Consider the following 18040-nt stretch of genomic DNA (forward strand, 5'->3'; position numbering starts at 1 on the left):
ATAAGAGTTAAAACTTGTTGAGATCAAATAAAATATACAGACAAATCTCTAAATTTAAAATGTTTTCTTTGGGAAGCAAGTATTATAATTCAGGGCATACACAGAGACCAGGTGGTCTCCAGTATGTTTGAAGAACAAAGAAATGGTTGGAGGTTTTATAAAAAGGAAACATTTACGTATTGTTTTGAAAGAAAGTTCATTGGCACTAGTAAAGTTTTAGGGAATGGGAAAGCTCCGTTTAATGAGTGACAGTGGTAGATAAAACCAGTCTTAGAGTCACAGCAGATTGTTTCAGTAGTCATTAGATAAAATTGGTCACAACAGGCAGTTTCAGCAGTCAGGCTTGCAGATAATTATATTCTTGGAGCAATGTTATGTGCCTGGAGTACTTTTTACCCCTGGCCTCTGTTTAGTTGGATATAATGAAATTGACGTAATTCATATGATCACCTTTCACAAACTATAACTTTTCTAGAAGTAAACATAGGGGTAAAATCTTCATGACATTGGATTTGCAAATGATTTCTTGGATAAGTCACCAAAAGCACAGACAACATATAAAATAGATAAATAATATTATTTATTTTATTTATTTGTTTGTTTGTTTGTTTATTTATTTTGAGACGGAGTTTCGCTCTTGTTACCCAGGCTGGAGTGCAATGGCGCAATCTCGGCTCACCGCAACCTCCACCTCCTGGGTTCAAGCAATTCTCCTGCCTCAGCCTCCCGAGTAGCTGGGACTACAGGTGTGCACCACCATGCCCAGCTAATTTTTGTATTTTTAGTAGTGACGGGGTTTCACCATGTTGACCAGGATGGTCTTGATCTCTTGACCTTGTGATCCACCCGCCTCAGCCTCCCAAAGTGCTGGGATTACAGGTGTGAGCACTGCACCTGGCTATTTTATTTTATTTTTTTGAAACAGAGTCTTGCTCTGTCACCCATGCTGGAGTGCAATGGTGCAATCTTGGCTCACTGCAACCTCTGCCTCCCAAGAGGCTGGGGTTACAGGAGCGCACCACCATGCTCAGCTAAGTTTTTTATTTTTAGTAGAGATGGAGTTTCACCATGTTGGCCAGGCTGGTCTTGAACTCCTGAGCTCAAGTGATCCACCCACCTTGGCCTCCCAAAGTGCTGGGATTACAGGCATGAACCACCACACCCAGCCTGAAATAGATAAATAGTATTACATCATAACTTAAAACTTTTGTGCGTCAGAGTACTATTAAAAAAGTGAAAAGGCAACCTAGGGAATGGGAGAAAATATTTGCAAATCATATATAGTCATGTATTACTTAACACTGGGAATATGTTCTGAGAAATGAGTCACTAGGTGATTTTGTCATTGTGTGAACATGACACAGTGTACTTTCACAAACCTAGATGATATAGCCACCCAGGCTACATGGTATAGCCTATCGTTCCTAGGCTACAAACCTGTATATATCATGCTGCTATAATGAATACCGTAGGCAACTGTAACACAATGCTAAGTATTTGTGTATCTAAACATGTCTAAATGACAGAAAACGGGGAAATACTGGGTTATTTCCACCTGCAAACCGGAGGCCCTAAATGGGCACAGGCAGTCCTGTTTTCATGTGTAAAAGTTGCCTTTTGGCCCACAAGGTACCCCTATCCTATACCCATATAAACCTTAAAGCCCTGCCTCCATGAGGAGAGGAACAGAAGAGCAGAAGAATAGCAGAGGTGCAGCAGAGAAGAGAAAGACCATCTGTACTCTGATAAGAGTTCAGCTGTGGACGATCGGAGAGGAGATCAGCCACTGGATGGCCAAACTCCAGGGGAAGATCATCTCCCCACTCCATCCCCCTTCCACCTCCTTATCCATCCCCCGAAGAGCCAACTCCATTACTCAGTAAAACCCCTGCATTCATCCTCCAAGTCCATGAAGGATGAATGCAACCTGATTCTTCCTGGCTGCTGGACAAGGACCTGGGTACCACTTAACACTTAAGCTATCTGCAGACAGCAAGGCTAAAAGAGTGCACTGTAACACATGCCCACTTGTGTTTCAGGAGTCGCAGACTCCCAGCTCTTGATGCTGTGAAGGGGCCAGAGCCCAGGTGCAAGTGCCCCTACCCATCTATGTGCTCCCCCTCCCGTAAGGGATTAGAGTGCACACAGTGGCTGAACAGATGAGCCACACCCCTGTTGCACATCTTGCGAGGGGGGTCAGAGAACTCTCCCATTTCATAAACATAAAATAAGTGTACATTAAAAACATAGTATTATAGTCTCATGGGACCACTGACACATATTTGTTGACCAAAATGTCACTACAGAGCAAATTACTATATCTGATAAAAGTCTGATAAGAGGTTAATATCCAGAATCTATAGTGAACTCCTATAACTCAACAGCCAAAAAACAAAAAAAAAAAAAAACAAAAAAAAAACCCAAGCAATCTAATTAAAACAAAAGTTGAATGGACATTTCTCCAAAGATATGCAAATGGCCAATAAACCCAAGAAAAGATGTTCAACATCACTAATCATTAAGAAAATGTTTATCAAAATCATAATGAGAACTAATTCACAACCATTAGAATGGCTATTGCCAAAAAACAAAAAAATAACATTGATGAGAATGTGGTGAAATTGGAACCCTTGTGCATTGCAAGTGGAAGTATAAAATGGTGCAGCTGCCATGAAAGACAGTAAGGCCATTCCCCCCAAAATTAAAGACAGAATTACATATGACCTACCAATTCTACTTCTGGATATATTCTTAAAAGATTTGAAAGCTGCCAGGCACAGTGGCTCATGCCTATAATCCCAGCACTTTGGGTTGCCCAGGCAGGAGGGTCGCTTGAGCCTAGGAATTAGAGACCAGCCTGACAACATGGAAAAACCCTGTCTCCACAAAAAAAATTTTTTTAATTAGGCAGGTGTGGTGGCACACCTTTGGTCCCAGCTACTCAGGAGATTGAGGTGGGAGGATCACTTCGGCCTGTGAGATTGAGGCTACAGTGAGCCAAGATCATACCATTGCATTCTAGCCTTGACCCTGGACCCTGTCTCAAAAAAAAAAAAAAAAAAAAAAAAAAAAAAAAAAAAAAAAAGATTTGAAAAGGACTGAAGCAGATATTTGTACACCCATATTTGTAGCAGCATCATTCACAATAGCCAAAAGGTGGAAGCCACCCAAGTGTCCATCAACAAAAACAACTTGGATAAGCCAAATATGGTATATACATACAATGAAACACTATTTGGCCTTAAAGGGGAAGGGAATTCTGATATATGCTACAATGTGGATGCACTTTGATCACATTCTGCTAAATGAAATAAACTAATCACAAAAGGACAAAAAATTGTATGATTCCACTCATACAAGGTATCTAGAGTTGTCAAATTCATAGAGACAGCAAGTAAAACGGTGGTTGCCAGGGATGGAAGAAGGGGAAAATGGAGAGTTAATGTTTGATGGGTATGGAGTTTCTGTTAGGGAGAATGAAAACATTCTGGACATGAATGGTGGTGATGGTTGCACAATGGGAATGTACTTAATGCCACTGAAATAACCATATACTTAAAAATGGTTAAAATGGTAAATTTTGTTATGTATGTTTTATCACACATACACAAAATAAAGGTAGTTGGTTCACCCCCTTGCTCCTTCTTCTTTGTTCATTCTCTTTCTTGCTGCCTGAAATGTAGATGTGATGGCTGAAGCTAGAACAGTCTCCTTGGACTTCACAAATTGTGCTTTGCACAACTCCAGGGGGTACTATTTACATAGAATGTGTAGATTTTTACATAAAGAGAGAAGTACTCTGGTTTAACCACTGTTCTTCTGACTTCTGTTACTTGCAAACAAAACTAATTCTAACTGATATAATGGGATCTATCTATCTTTCTATCTATCCATCTATCATGTATCTAGATGTATATCTTATAACTAAATTATTCATAAACAATAACCCTTAAAGTCCAGAAGCATATAGGCTATTGTAATAAACATGAACAAATTCTAAATGTATGCTAAGTTCTGAACATCAGAAAATCTGGCAGGAAAAATATTACATATCAAAACCCCATTTTTTAACTTATTTAGGTATGATGATAATTATCGTATAAGTAGTGACAAATATATAACTGTGAAGTGATTTATCAATAGAGGCCTGGAATACTATACAGTTATTAAAAATAACAAGGTGGTTGTACATATAAGCAAGTGGCAGAACTGCTTGAGTTGTATGGTCCTGTTAATATGAAAACAAAAGGTGACTTGTGCTGCCATGTGTAGGAAAGACATAATAATCGATAACAGTTGCTAGTTGCTGTTCTAAGAGCTTCATCTGGATTATCTCTAAGTTCTCAAAACACACCCACAAAAATTATCCCCGTTTTATAGCTGAGGGAATTGAAGCACAGAGGGAATTACAGCTGAAGGAATTAAAATATTCCATCCAGGGTCACATAAATACTAAATGGTGGAGCCAGAATGTTTAGTATGGCTACCTGTGAAGAGTTGTGATGATGGAGAACTGGAGGGAAGGTAAAGTTACACTCTTCCATCCCATTTATTTTTCTTTTATTATGAACATATATTACATTTTAGTAAGTATTTGGGGGTGAGAGGGAAAATGCTGAAGAAATATAATGTAGTGAAACCATGACTACACCTTAGAGAATAGGATTGCATTCAGAAGGCATATTTAAGATATTACAAAGGAAAAAAAAAAAGAGATCAATACAGACCCCCAAAAATGTAGTAAATGTCAAAACTCAGGGTGATGGCTCTTGATATTGTAAAATGCAACATTTGTCAAACCATACATGGACACTGAAGACTACCTGGCCACCATTTCAAAAAATACAGTATTTAATAGCTTACCTAGACGAACTGAAATAATGAAAAGGAAAAATGAGATCAGTGATATGGAATTTAAATACTAGATTAAATAAAGACAAATAGATTTACAAGGCACCACATGCTGCTGTAAGGGTTATCTCTATACAATTCTAGGTGGCTGTAGTAGACTCTGCGGTGCCCCGGCTTCTTATTGTGCTCTGGCTGACTTTCACTCTCAGTATCTGAATCTCTGTCCCTGAAGACTTCTTCCTTCTACTCCGCACCCTAACCCAAAACCACAGAAGGCCCAGCCCCTGCTTCTAGTAGACCAACGTGACAAGCAATCATCACACACACACCCCCTAACAGATCTCAATCAGTGACTTACCTCAGAGCTGGCATAGAAATACTATAGCTTCCTCACCCCTTGGTTGGGATAATTCTAAGGCATGTATTTTGAATTATTTCCCAGTTTCCCCCTTGAGGTTAAGCTCCAGCCACTTATTGGAGTGCCTGATTTAATAATGTACCCTTTTTTTTTTTTTTTTTTTTTTTTTGAGATAGAGTTTTGCTCTTGTCACCCAGGCTGGAGTGCAGTAGTGCAATCTCGACTCACTTCAACCTCTGCCTCCCAGGTTCAAGAGATTCTCCCGCCTCAGCCTCCCGAGTAGCTGGGATTACAAGTGCTTGCCACCACGCCCAGCCAATACTGTATCCTTTATTAGCTATATTCTCTTCTTGTTATCATTTCTCCACTTTTTTACTGGTGTCAGTTAAGTGAGAATTGTTAGAACCACCCTGCAGCAGGAAAACATGTGATTTGAGAAGAGAATGGATAAAAGGGTGGGTGACCAGGAACATTTGATTTCTTTATATGCCCATGACTACCCATAATATAGAGCAGCAGCTGTGTTATAATCTGTCACTAAAGGTAAAAATTACCAGTGGAACTTAGAAATGGATCCAGCTCCTGGAGAATGTTTCATCGGATGCATAATGAAATGCTACCTAATAAGAAAAAAGTGAAGCATGCAATCTCTTGGTTATTATTACCTGTAATCTATAAAATTAAATTAAAAGAATGCTGAACCGGACCTTGATGCTAGACCAAACTCAGTTTTTAGTTGTTCTGAGCTTTGGCCACAAGCTTCAAAGCCACCCACCAAGGAACAAATTATGCAGAGACAACAGAAAGTACCTCTAAGACCTGTGGTTGTCAAGAAAGTAGTCAATGGAAGAGCAAAACCAAGAAACTCTTGAAACTAGATGGTATAGTGTTAAGAAATCGTTTCATTTTGTAGATTTGTATCATCAGCTCCCTGAAGAACCTTACTAAAATGAATTGTGAGAGTAACCAATTTAGAAGCAGAAGCATTTTAAATGCTACAAAAGGGGAGAACATGTTTGGATTGATGCAGAACCCACATTCCCTGTGGAACAGTCGCAGACAGCTATATGTGATCTAGACACGCAAGAGGTTATTCCCAAGGGGACAACCATTCTGGTTGTTTCAGATTGTAATCAGTTGCTTATAACAGAATACCTGAGACTGGGTCTCTGCCTGGGTCCCAGCCTCTCAACACATCCTCTGAAATTTGGGTGGAGGCTGCCAAGCCTCCTCCACAGCTCTTGCTTTTTGTAAGCCTGCAGAATTAGCACCACATGGACACTGTCAAGGCTTACAGCTTGTATCTTCTTAAACTGGGGTTGGTATGTACCTGGGGATGCTTGGGAACAGAGCAGGAGGCTGAGAAGCAACACACTGAAATTCCAGGACTCTGGGGTAGTGAGTCTGTGGAAAATGCCTCAGCCTGTCCCCCAAAATCATTCTGCCTGATAAGGGAGTCAGCCTTGATGATCTCTGACAAGACTTTTAGATCTTTCTAACACTGTCTTGAGGAACAGCACCTGGCTTCCTTGTATTCCTGCTAATCTATTTGCCAAAGGGTCGCTGAGCTACACCCTTGGTTTCCTCTCCCTAATACACCTTTTTCAAGCTAAGAGTTTTCCAGATACTTCCACTTCTCTTTGATTATAAATTTTGTCTGCGAGTCATTTTTTCCCTCTCAGAGCTTAATGTAAGTGGTTAAAAGTAACCACAAGTGGTTAAAAGTAGCCACTCAGCAACCTGAATGCTTTGTTGCTCAGATATTTCTTCCACCAGATACCCTAGTCCATCACTGTCAAGTTCAGCCTTCCGCAAAGCCCTTGGGCAGGGCTGAGAAGTCCAAGGTAGAATGGCTGCATCTAGTGAGGGCCTTCTTGCTGACGGGAACTCTGCAAAGTCAGGTGGCACAGCGCATCACGTGTTGAGAGGGCTGAATGTGTTAGCTCAGTTTTCTCTTCCTCTTCCTATAAATCCACCAGTCCTAGTCCCAAGATAACCCACTAATCCATTAACCCATTAATGGATTTGTTAAATTAAGATTAGCCTAAAGCTTCCTCCTTACATATTTTAAGTTCAACCCAAAGGTTTCTCCGTACATAGCACACTGTAACATAACTGGATATGTGAACAGACTATAACCTACTCTTGTAACAAGTAGCTTAATCTCAACCAATCCCAGCAGTCAAGTTTCAGCCAATCACGGGTTGTCAACTGTTCAGTGTTCAAATAAGGCAAATGCCTAGCAGTAATCAATCCAGCTGTTTTGTACCTCACTTCCACTTTCTGTGCATCACCTTACTTTGTTCTGGCCACAAATGTTTTCCAACTGTTTGGCAGTCCCAAAGTTGCTCTGAATCTATTCTGATTCTGAGCACTCTCCAGTTTGTGAAATTTTGCTCAATAAAACTCAGTAAAATTTAACTTGTCTAAAGTTTTTCCTTTAACAAATTAATCTATTTATAAGGGCAGATCCTTCATGACCCTATCACCTCTTAAAGGCCCCACCTTTCAATATTCTTACATTGGAAATTAAACTTCAACGTGAGTTTTGGAGGAGATAACTATTCAAATCATAGTGCTGGAGGGATTGGATAACAGCTACTGTAAGATTTGTTTATCCTGAGAAAGGGAACTGTCCAACTTCACTTATAAACACCAAGTGGAACACCCCAGATGAAGCAGCTCATATGCTTTGTATGCAAGCCATGTAGGACTGGCTTTATGATGACTGGGATATTTACCTGCTGATAATGTCCATTACCCAGGTCACAGTAAATGCCACAGTTAATGTGGCATTTACCCCTTTAATGTGAACCCCTCATAGAAGCTTACTGCTGCAAAACAAAACAAAAAGTTCAGGAAGCCTTATCAGATTTGCTGTCTCAGCTTCTCCTCCTGGGTCTTACAGACGCTAATAAAAACATTAAGTTAACAGACAATGGGAAACAGATGCTAATGAAAACATTAAGTTAACGGACAATGGGAAAAGGTAAAAGTGAGAGTCAAAGGAATAGTCGCAGGAAGGTGATTTTTAAACGGTTATTAAGAAATAAGATACATAAAACACTGAAGAAGAGAGGGAGAGTCATGGGACCCATCCCAGAGGGTGAAATTCTTTAGATGGCAATTTTTAAATGGGATAAATAAAATGGAAATTGATGGAGTTAAAACAAAGGTCTCAATACAACACTACTGAAGGTTGAACAAACCAAAGAAAGCCACTGCTAGTCCCCGAACATTAAGAGGTTCCAAATATGTTTGCTGTATTTCCCAGCTTGGAGAAATTTTGAGAGTCAGAAGGCAAATATTATAATGAGAAATCTGATCTGAAATTCCTGGGGCCATAGCCAGGCAGATTAATCAAGATAAAAATAGACAATAGTGCCAGGTTTCCTCGACTCAGTCCCCTACTGGGGACTCAAGGCCTTGTGTTCACAAGTGGGTAATATGGTCAGGGGGTGGTAAAGAGAAATTCCTGTGACTCCTTGATACGTGAGAGCACTACACGTCATTGCTAAAGCCCTGACTCGAGCTACAATTAGATTGAAAGAACATAAAAATATAAAGGTTGATAGAATTATGAAATTTGGAATGTTTAGTCAGGCTCTAATGTACAATTGTGTCTCCTTTACCCTTTACCCACATGTTTTATGTGAATGGATATTATGTCTGGCTGGGGAACACTTCTCCTACCTCATCTTATAAAACAGAAGGCATGTAAATCTGCCCTTCAAGCAATATTAATTGGACATGCTAAATGCAAACCAGAAAGATTTTCTGAGCCCACATAGTATATAATAGAAGCTGGAGTGATGGTATGAACAAATTCTCCATGCAATATTCCTGTGTGGAGCCTAGACTGGGGATTACGGCAAAAGCCTATGAGCATCTTCCAGCGACAACTGCTGGGTCTTTGGACTAAAGAATTTTCACTTGAGGAGCATCTACCACCTTGTGATGGGACATTATTTGAAGCTACCTATGACTGAAAGACATAAAATAATCTTGAATGTCGGAGAAATGCTTTAGTGGGGATGGCAGTGCCCAGAAGAGTTCCATAATAAAACAGAAATGGTTTATACAGGATCATGTCACCTGGGGAATGCAAGGACACAATATAGTCAACGCTAAGTGTCAGTGGGGGAACTGGTTCCAAGACCTCCCTTGGACACCAAAATCCATGGATGCCCAACTCCCTTATATAAAATTGTGTCATATTTGCATATGACCTATATACATCCTTCTGAATACATTAAATCAACTCTAGATTACATATAATACCTAATACAATGTCAACAATTGTTATACTCTATTCTTTTTTAAATTTGTATTTTCTTATTATTGTATTGTTTTTACTTAAAATTTTTATTTTTATTTTTAATATTTAAAGAATTAATTTTAAATAGAGATGGGGGTCTCTGCCCAGGCTGGTCTCAAACTCTTGAGCTGAAGTGATCCTCCTGCCTCGACCTCCCAAGAACTAGGATTACAGGTGTGGCCTCTTTGCTTTTTTCCAAATATTTTTGATTCATGGTTGGTTAAATCTGTATGCAGAACCCATGTATACAGAGAGCAAACTGTACCTACAAGCAGGGAGTCTCTTTTTCCATATGACTGACTCAGGAACAGTGTGAGAAATTCCTCTATAAACCTCTCTTAACTAAGAGCTGCTTGGTGTGGACAGCAGTTCCAAGGTGAAAGGACAATATCATATTTGGAATGTTGCCACTCTGACTGAAGAAGAAGAAAACAAATCAGCTTGGTTGATTGAATTGCATGCTGTTTTCCTAGTAGTAGTGACGGAAAAGAATTTAACAGTGGCAAAAGCCCATATATTTGTTTTCTTACTGACTTGTGGGCAGTGGACAATGGCCTGGCCACAGGGTGAGGCAGGACAACAATGGATACCTGGCTTACTGAAGGAATGCCCCATGGGGCACAGAAATCTGAGGGGTGTATTAAAGTAGGACAGGTCAATGTCCATCAGAAGAACACTCTTCCAGTTTGCAAAGGCAGATACCCCCATGTGCTCACTGAAGGTGGCCACTTGGGTCCATAAAATAAGTGGATATGAAGGTACTGCAGCAATATAGAGATAGGCTAAATTTAGACATGTTCTTTTTGCACCCACTTAGGCACATAGTGCCAATAAGAATCATTCTGTCTTTCAGCAAAAAAGAAAGAGATGGTTACGGGGCAGATTCCCTTGTGGGAATGCTCTAAACATAGCTGGCAAGTGAGAACAACGTTGGTAGCCCTGGGGGTCTACATGGTCTTGACAGGAAGACTCAGTGGTTTTGGACTGGGCTTTGCTTACAATGTAAAAGATGCAGATGCTCAGAGTGCTATAGCAAAATCAGAACAGAAGATATTGCATGGATTTGGAATAAACTTGAGATCACCAGTTTTAGCACTGTTATCAAGTATAGTATTTATTGAGCATCTATTTATAACTGGGAATCTGGCACTGTAATTTGAGTGTTTGGCATGCAGAAATTCTTGAGCTCATCCATGAACTTAGGGGAAAAAATAAATAAATAAAAAGTGCTTAAACAGTTAAACCCTATGTTCAGAGTTTAACTAAAGAAGGGTTTAGTTAGGGTTTAACTTTGCTAAAGCCATTTTGTTCATCAGGAGGAAGGTGAGTGAGACATCTGCCCTATACATGCTGTTATATATGCCACTATACAAAATACAGATACACAGTATTTGAGATTCATGTATCATAAATAATCATAATGAGGACTTTGGTGTTTTGAGTTTAATAGTTTGAAAGTGTTATTCCAAATATAGCAAATAGTCAATTAATAAGCAAATAAAAAGAAACACTGCAGATAATGACAGCATCCTTCAGAACCCTGCTGATTTATATATTTAACACTTAGCTAAGCACCTACTCTACGTGCAGCACTGTGCTGCAACTAGAGAATACAAAGAACAATACCACATGTTCTCAGCCTTAACATTACCTAGAATTAGTGCTATTTTTGTTAGGAATAATATCATTGTAGAACTTCTTTCTAATATTATACAAGCCAGATCAGCATGCCAGATTCTTACTTTTATGAGATATCAGTTGCTAATAGACACTCTTTATGTTCCTGTAAAGTTTAATGTGTAAATCAAACCAAATACTGTACTTATGTGTATTTTTAGGTCTCCATGGATTAAAAAAATGAAATATATTTTCATCAGGTACATTTTGTATATCAATGTACAACTCCCTGTCAAATCTCATGGGTGTAACATGCTGATCTGTTTCACACTTGACAACATCAGGGAAATATCTGAGAGAAGAAGGAATAGATTTAGTGTGTGTTAGTGATATTGGACAACTAACTAGCCATTTTCAAGTTCTCCCAAATTCTCCTGGGTCTATGAGAACAAAATGAAAGAAACAACTTTTTCCACTGAAAAAGTTTTTGGGGCTGTGAAGGAGTGTATATTTCTCTGCAAAATAATCAGGTCACAGCTACTTTGAAGGAATCCTTCAGATACCAAACCGAGGAAAGAACCAGAGATACAGTTAAAAAGGTATGATAGGGCAGGTGCAGTGGCTCATGCTTGTAATCCTAGCACTTTGTGAGACCAAGGAGGGAAGATCACTTGAGCCCAGGAGTTTGAGATCAGTCTGGGCAACACAGTGAGACCCTGTCTCTATTAAAACGCAAAAATAAAGGCTGGGCATGATGGCTCATGCCTGCAATCCCAGCACTTTGGGAGGTCAAGGTGGGCAGATCACTTGAGGTCATGAGTTCAAGACCAGCCTAGCCAACACGGTGAAACCCTGTCTCTACCAAAAATACAAAAAACTAACCTGTGTGGTGGCACACACCTGTAGTTCCAGCTACTTGGGAGGCTGAGGCAGGAGAATCGCTTAAACCTGGGAGGCAGAGGTTGCAGTGAGTTGAGACTACACCACTGCACTCTGGGGAACAGAGTGAGACTCTGTCTCAAAAAAACAAAAACAAAATAAATAAAAATGTAAAAAAAAAGCATAGTAAAGATGTAGAGTTTATTATAACACACTAGGGTTTTTTTTTGGTGTTGAAACAATATTTTTAAGGCCACTTTCATAGACATTAAGTTACTTCTTATTAAGATACTGTGTATCACAAAGTGAGTCGGAGTATCTTTGTTTTTGTTTTGTTATGTTTTAAACAAAATTTTAAAACTGGAGAGTTTTAATCTAGTGAGAGGGTTAAGGCATATAATAAAAGCTCTAAAAATTAAATACCAAAGTAAGAAAGAATTAAAAACAGTATCTATTGGGTGCTTACGTAATTTTATAGGCAAATCTCTATACAGAAAACTATGTTTAAATAATATCCCTGTATTGTGGATTTAAAGTGTATGTAGCCCTACAAAAAAAATGTATTAGTATAACATGCATAAGAAAAACATATGCAACAATAGTATAAAGGCCCAGAGGGGAGAAATTGAAGGGAACAGTAGTGAGGTTCTCATACTTATATCCGCTCCCCCATAATAAAATACTATCCTACTGATATGCCAACTCTAGAAAATTCTAACTTTAGAAACAGTGATACTTGGCATTGATCCTTTAAAGTTATGAAGGACATTAATTGTAATACTGAAATATATCTGAAACGTATCCTATTTAAGTGAAAAATAAAGATTAAAAATAACATTATGTAACACTTCACCTTCAAACAGTGGCCCACATTTTATTAACAACTTCACACACTGAAATATGAGGTAGTATTAAATAATTAATCTTACATTTTGATACTTGAAAATCATATTAAACACATACAGATGGCTTAAGAAAGCAAGGTTTAAAATTGTCCCCCAAAGTTCGTATAGACTGTTGAAAAGTTTGGCACTGCTGTTGTTAACATGGAGGCAGAGGAAGACAGCTCTTCATCACTATCATGCCTTAACCTTAAATGAAAGTATCTGAAGTAGTCAACGGTGTTGGCTCTGGGTCCAGACTGCCAGGATGCAAATCCCAGTTCCACTACTACTAAGGGTGTGATATTGGGTAAAATACCTAACCATCTCTAAGACCTGCTTCCTCATGTATAAAATGGAGATAATTACAGTACCTTCCCGTATTAGTTCATTCTCACACTGCTATAAAGAACTGCCTGAGACTGGGTAAGTTAAGAAGAAAAGAGGTTTAATTGACTCACAGTTCAGCATGGCTGGGGAGGCATCAGGAAACTTACAATCAAGGCAGAAGGCGAAGAGGAAGCAAGGTACCTTGTTCATGAGGCAGCAGAAAGGAGAATTGCCAAGTGAAGCAGGGAGAAGCCCCTTTTAAAACCATCAGATCTCATGAGAACTCACCATCTTGAGAAAAGCAGGCGGGAAACTGTCCCCGTGATTCAATTACTTTCACCTGGACTCTCCCTTGACAGGTGGAGATTGTGGGGATTATAATTCAAGATGAGATTTCGGTGGGGAGACAAAGCCTAACCATATCATTCCCTCACAGGATTGTTGTGAGGATTAAATAAGAAGATTAATGTAAAGCATTTGACGCAGTGCTTGGCACATGGTAAGTGTATAATGATTTATTATTATTATTATTATTATTATTATTATTTTACCAAGAACACGTTCACTTTATTGAACGACATTGTTGAAAAGTGTGTGAGGATAAAGGGCTGATACGGGACTCGGCTGGGGGCAGGGCGAGGAATGGACGGTGGAGTACGTGGGAGACAGCTGAGCCCCTGGCTGGGACGATTCCTCTCGATCTACTGATAGGCTTGCAGAATCAGTATTGGATGATGATCATCAGAATGGTCATGATGATGCCCAAAATCAGGGCCCAGATGTTCAGGCACTTGGCGGTGAAGTCATAGGCCTGGGCCCCGGTCAGGTTGCCAACCATCTTCCTGTCCCTAGACTTCACAGACTAGGCAAACGCTATGAAGCCCAGGCAGCAGGAGTTAATGAAGAGGGAACAGGGACCAGACGACATGGTCGGGCATGGAGATCTCGCTTCAGATGTGGATCACGGTGGATGTCGGGGGCGCAGGGTTGTGGGGCGCCCCCAGCACATCCACCTCATGCTCCTCCTTGAGCATCTCATAGTTGTGGAGACGGTCAGTGTTGGCAGGAGTGAAGAAGGTTTGGACAGTGTGGTTCATGGTGTCCAGGGAAGACCAGCTGTGGTAAAGGTGCTGGGATGCTTCTCATGTATGATGATTATTAACTGTGATTACTATGTTGTATGGATGGCCAGGTTTGGTGGAGGACAAAATGTCTCTTTGATTAGGGAGTTTGGTTTAGCAACACCAATGTCCTTATAGAGTCAATAGTGACAGAGCTCTCAGTTACAATTTTCAACTTTTTTTAAGTCTTACTAATCCCTTCAACTAAGAATTTAGGTTCTGCTGTGAACAAGAAGAGGGAAAATAAAGGCACAGCAGATTAATAGTAAAGCCAGGATTATGCATTCTTCAACCTGTCATTGCAACTATACTTCACAGGGAAAGATGACAACTTTATACATGGTAAGCAACCCATTTGCCATTGAATTGTTACATTTACCCTATATAGCAAATATTTATTGAGAACTTAATATGTTTGAAGCAACATTCCAGGTGCTGGGGAAAATATGGGCAAAAATCTGGGGGAATTTATCTTTTCTGGAATAGGAATATATACCATGAAATTATAGTACTTAGAACTTACATTAGGCATTGAGAATACGGAATAAACTCAGTAGGAATGAACAAACTCAGCTTTCCCCCTATACTATTACAATATGCTTTGGATAACAGATGTGTGAAGTTCCCCCCCCCCCCCATATATCCAAGTGGACAACAGCTGAGTGTCCTCTAATTCAATTCAGTTCTGACGCTATCTCCCTGGATACAGCATCAGATTCCACAGGTTGTGGGCTCAGTCCCACATGACTGCTCTCCACTTCCAACACTAATCTCAAGCTCCAGGTTACTTTACCTGTGCACTGACCAACCAGCTATACATCAGGGTTTCCATGACCCCTCCTTGGGTTCAATTAATTTGCTGGAGCAGCTCACAGAACTCAAGAAAATACACTTACCAGTTTATTACAAAGGATACAGATGAGAAGAGATGCATAGGGCAAGGGGTGGGGAAAGGGCATGGAACTCTGGGAACCTCCATGTGTTGTTCAGCTATCTGGAAGCCCCCCCCCCCCAACACAGCCCTTTTTTTTTTTGAGTTAAAAAAAAAACTTTATTATATATGTATGATTGATTCAACTCAGCCATTGGTGATCAACTCAACCTTCAGCCCCTCTTACTTCCCAGGGGACTGCAGGGTGGGGCTGAAAATCTCAACCCTCCAAACTTGCCTTTGTCTTTCCAATGGCCAGGCAGGCCCCATCCTGAGTCTACTTAGGGACTGCTAGCCATCAGTCAACTCATTAGTGTAAAAAAGACTCTTAGAATTTTGGACATTCCAAGGATTTTAGGAGTTTTATGCTAGGAAATGGAAGAGAGACCAAATACACAATGGAAATAAATGTGGTATGCTTAGGATCCAATCTGTAGCCAATGTAATTCAAATTCCCAAAGATGCAAAATTAGTACACTGTACTGATAAGTACCGTTAAATTAAGTCTAATCTATAGCTGTCTCTTTACCTGTTTTAAGTTCAGCCTAAGGGTTTCACCATACACAGTGAAGTAACCTAACTGGTTGTGTAAACAGATTCTAACTTACTCCTGTAACAAGTAGCCATGGAGTCTCAGCCAATCACAGCAGCCATACTTGCAGCACTCACAGGCACAGGCTGCTCAAACCTTGTTCAAGTAAGATAAATGCAGAGGTGTAACCAATCCAACTGTTTCTGTGCCCGACTTCCATTTTCTATGCATCACATTCCCTTTTCTAGCCATAAATCCTCTCTGACAACATGGCGGTGCTGGAGTTGCTCTGAATCTATTCAGGTTGGGGGACTGCTCAGTTGGTGAGCCCTTCTTTGCTAAATTAAACTCTCTTAAATGTAATTTGTCTGAAGTTTTTCTTTTGATAGTATATGTATCAGTACAATTTGGTCTTAAAATAGGATTTTAAAAAATTAAGCTAGCAACAAATAAAAATTTATTGTGTACAACCAGTTAAATTAGGAGAAAAAGCATCTTTATGCCTTTAAGATGTATATTGCTGAGACAAGTCATAAACCTAGAGTATCCAATACCAAAGTGTAAATAGTATTAACTGAGGAATGATGAGGTTCATAATTTTGGAAAGGAGAGCAGGGTGGCTATTATGATGGGCTGGGAAGGATAGCCTCTGGCTAGAAGCTGGAAGCATACCTTGAGAAAGCAGCAAAGGGAACAGGAATTTATGCTTAATGGCGTGGGGAGTGAGATCAAATACACATATTCAATAAATTATAGGATTCATAGTTTTGAAAGGAGAAAAATGAGTCACTACTTGCACATAGTAAAAACAACCCAATTGCTTGGAACAAACACAGATATGGCTGATGCCTGTGAAATCAAAGTTACGAAGTTCCATAAGAGTCCATTGCAGAGTGAAAACATCATCCTGATCATATAACTGACTTTTCTTAAGAGTGAAAAGGGAACTATTAGACATTATCCTGGGACAACAGGTGTAAACTGGGACAATCTTCCCAAATAAAAATATATGCCTACTTTGCAGATAGTAAGCATAACTACAGGTTTTATGAAGTTTTTTTATTGCAACACATAATACAAGCCAATCATTGAGCACAAGATAGCACTTTAGTAAAAGCAGCTGTATTTGAGATTAACATATTATGATTGGTTATAATTTTTCAGCTGATCTAGTCAAATGGTAGATTTCAGAGCACCCTAGAGTAAACTCTAGGGTTCTTCAGGGACTAGAGAATTATAACTGGAGTGTCAACCAGGTGTAGGATAATAAGGGATGGTGAGTGAATAAGAACAAAATCCATCTACTGCTGAATTTTGTCTCTGACTAACCAATGGGATATAATGGCATATCCATAGAGTATGCTTATTTGATGTCTATGCCATCTGCACTCAACATTCAACAGATGTTTTTAAACATCAACCAGGACTTAATTTATCCAACTAATTCTTGCTTGTGTTTGTCATTATGTTGAAAACATTTAGGAAGTTATCCAATTACATTGCAATGATTTCTGAATTAATTCTTGACTTTTATAATGTAAATATTTCATTCTTTTTAACAGTAAACAATACCTACTCAAATTTTCCTCTGTCTCTGGCTTCTGGAGAAATGCTTTTCCTTGATCTTTTAATAGAAAGAGCTATTAAAAAATAGCTCATTCAATCAGAGGCTACATTAGTGCAAGTACAGAATTCCAAACAAGGGAACTAACAGTTGAAGGAAAACAATGGGTCTCACCTTTGGTCAGACACCATCTGGTACAGGTCACTGTGGATGTCTGTTACTAAAGTGGGACGCTGACAAAGTACTGGGCCCCAAATGGCAACACTGCCTTTTCCCATAATTTCCAAGCCTCTTTTCTAATGTCCATACCTCAATCTCACTACCATCCCCTTCATTGCTGCTGTCAGATGACTTGGCCTCAGAGAACTCATCACTTACTTAAAATCCCTTCAGATGTATCCGTGTCCATGTTGCTTTGGCTAGTGGAAGAGGTGTTCTCTCTTCCTTTTCAAGACACATTTTTCCACGGGATGTCACCTCTTCAGCCTCCTCAGGAATCCTGTTTTAATATTTGTTTACACTCTATTCTGTATCTCCTCTCACTTTTTCTAGACTCTTACTTGTCAACATAGAAAGGAGGTCAAGTGTCCTTTATCTTTAAATAAACCAGGCCTGCCCTTTGCCCTCCAGCTTCTGCACTATCTTTCCTCTCTTCAGA

Source organism: Saimiri boliviensis, chromosome 7, assembly GCF_048565385.1.
Source record: "Saimiri boliviensis isolate mSaiBol1 chromosome 7, mSaiBol1.pri, whole genome shotgun sequence".
Classification (NCBI taxonomy): Eukaryota; Metazoa; Chordata; class Mammalia; order Primates; family Cebidae; genus Saimiri; species Saimiri boliviensis.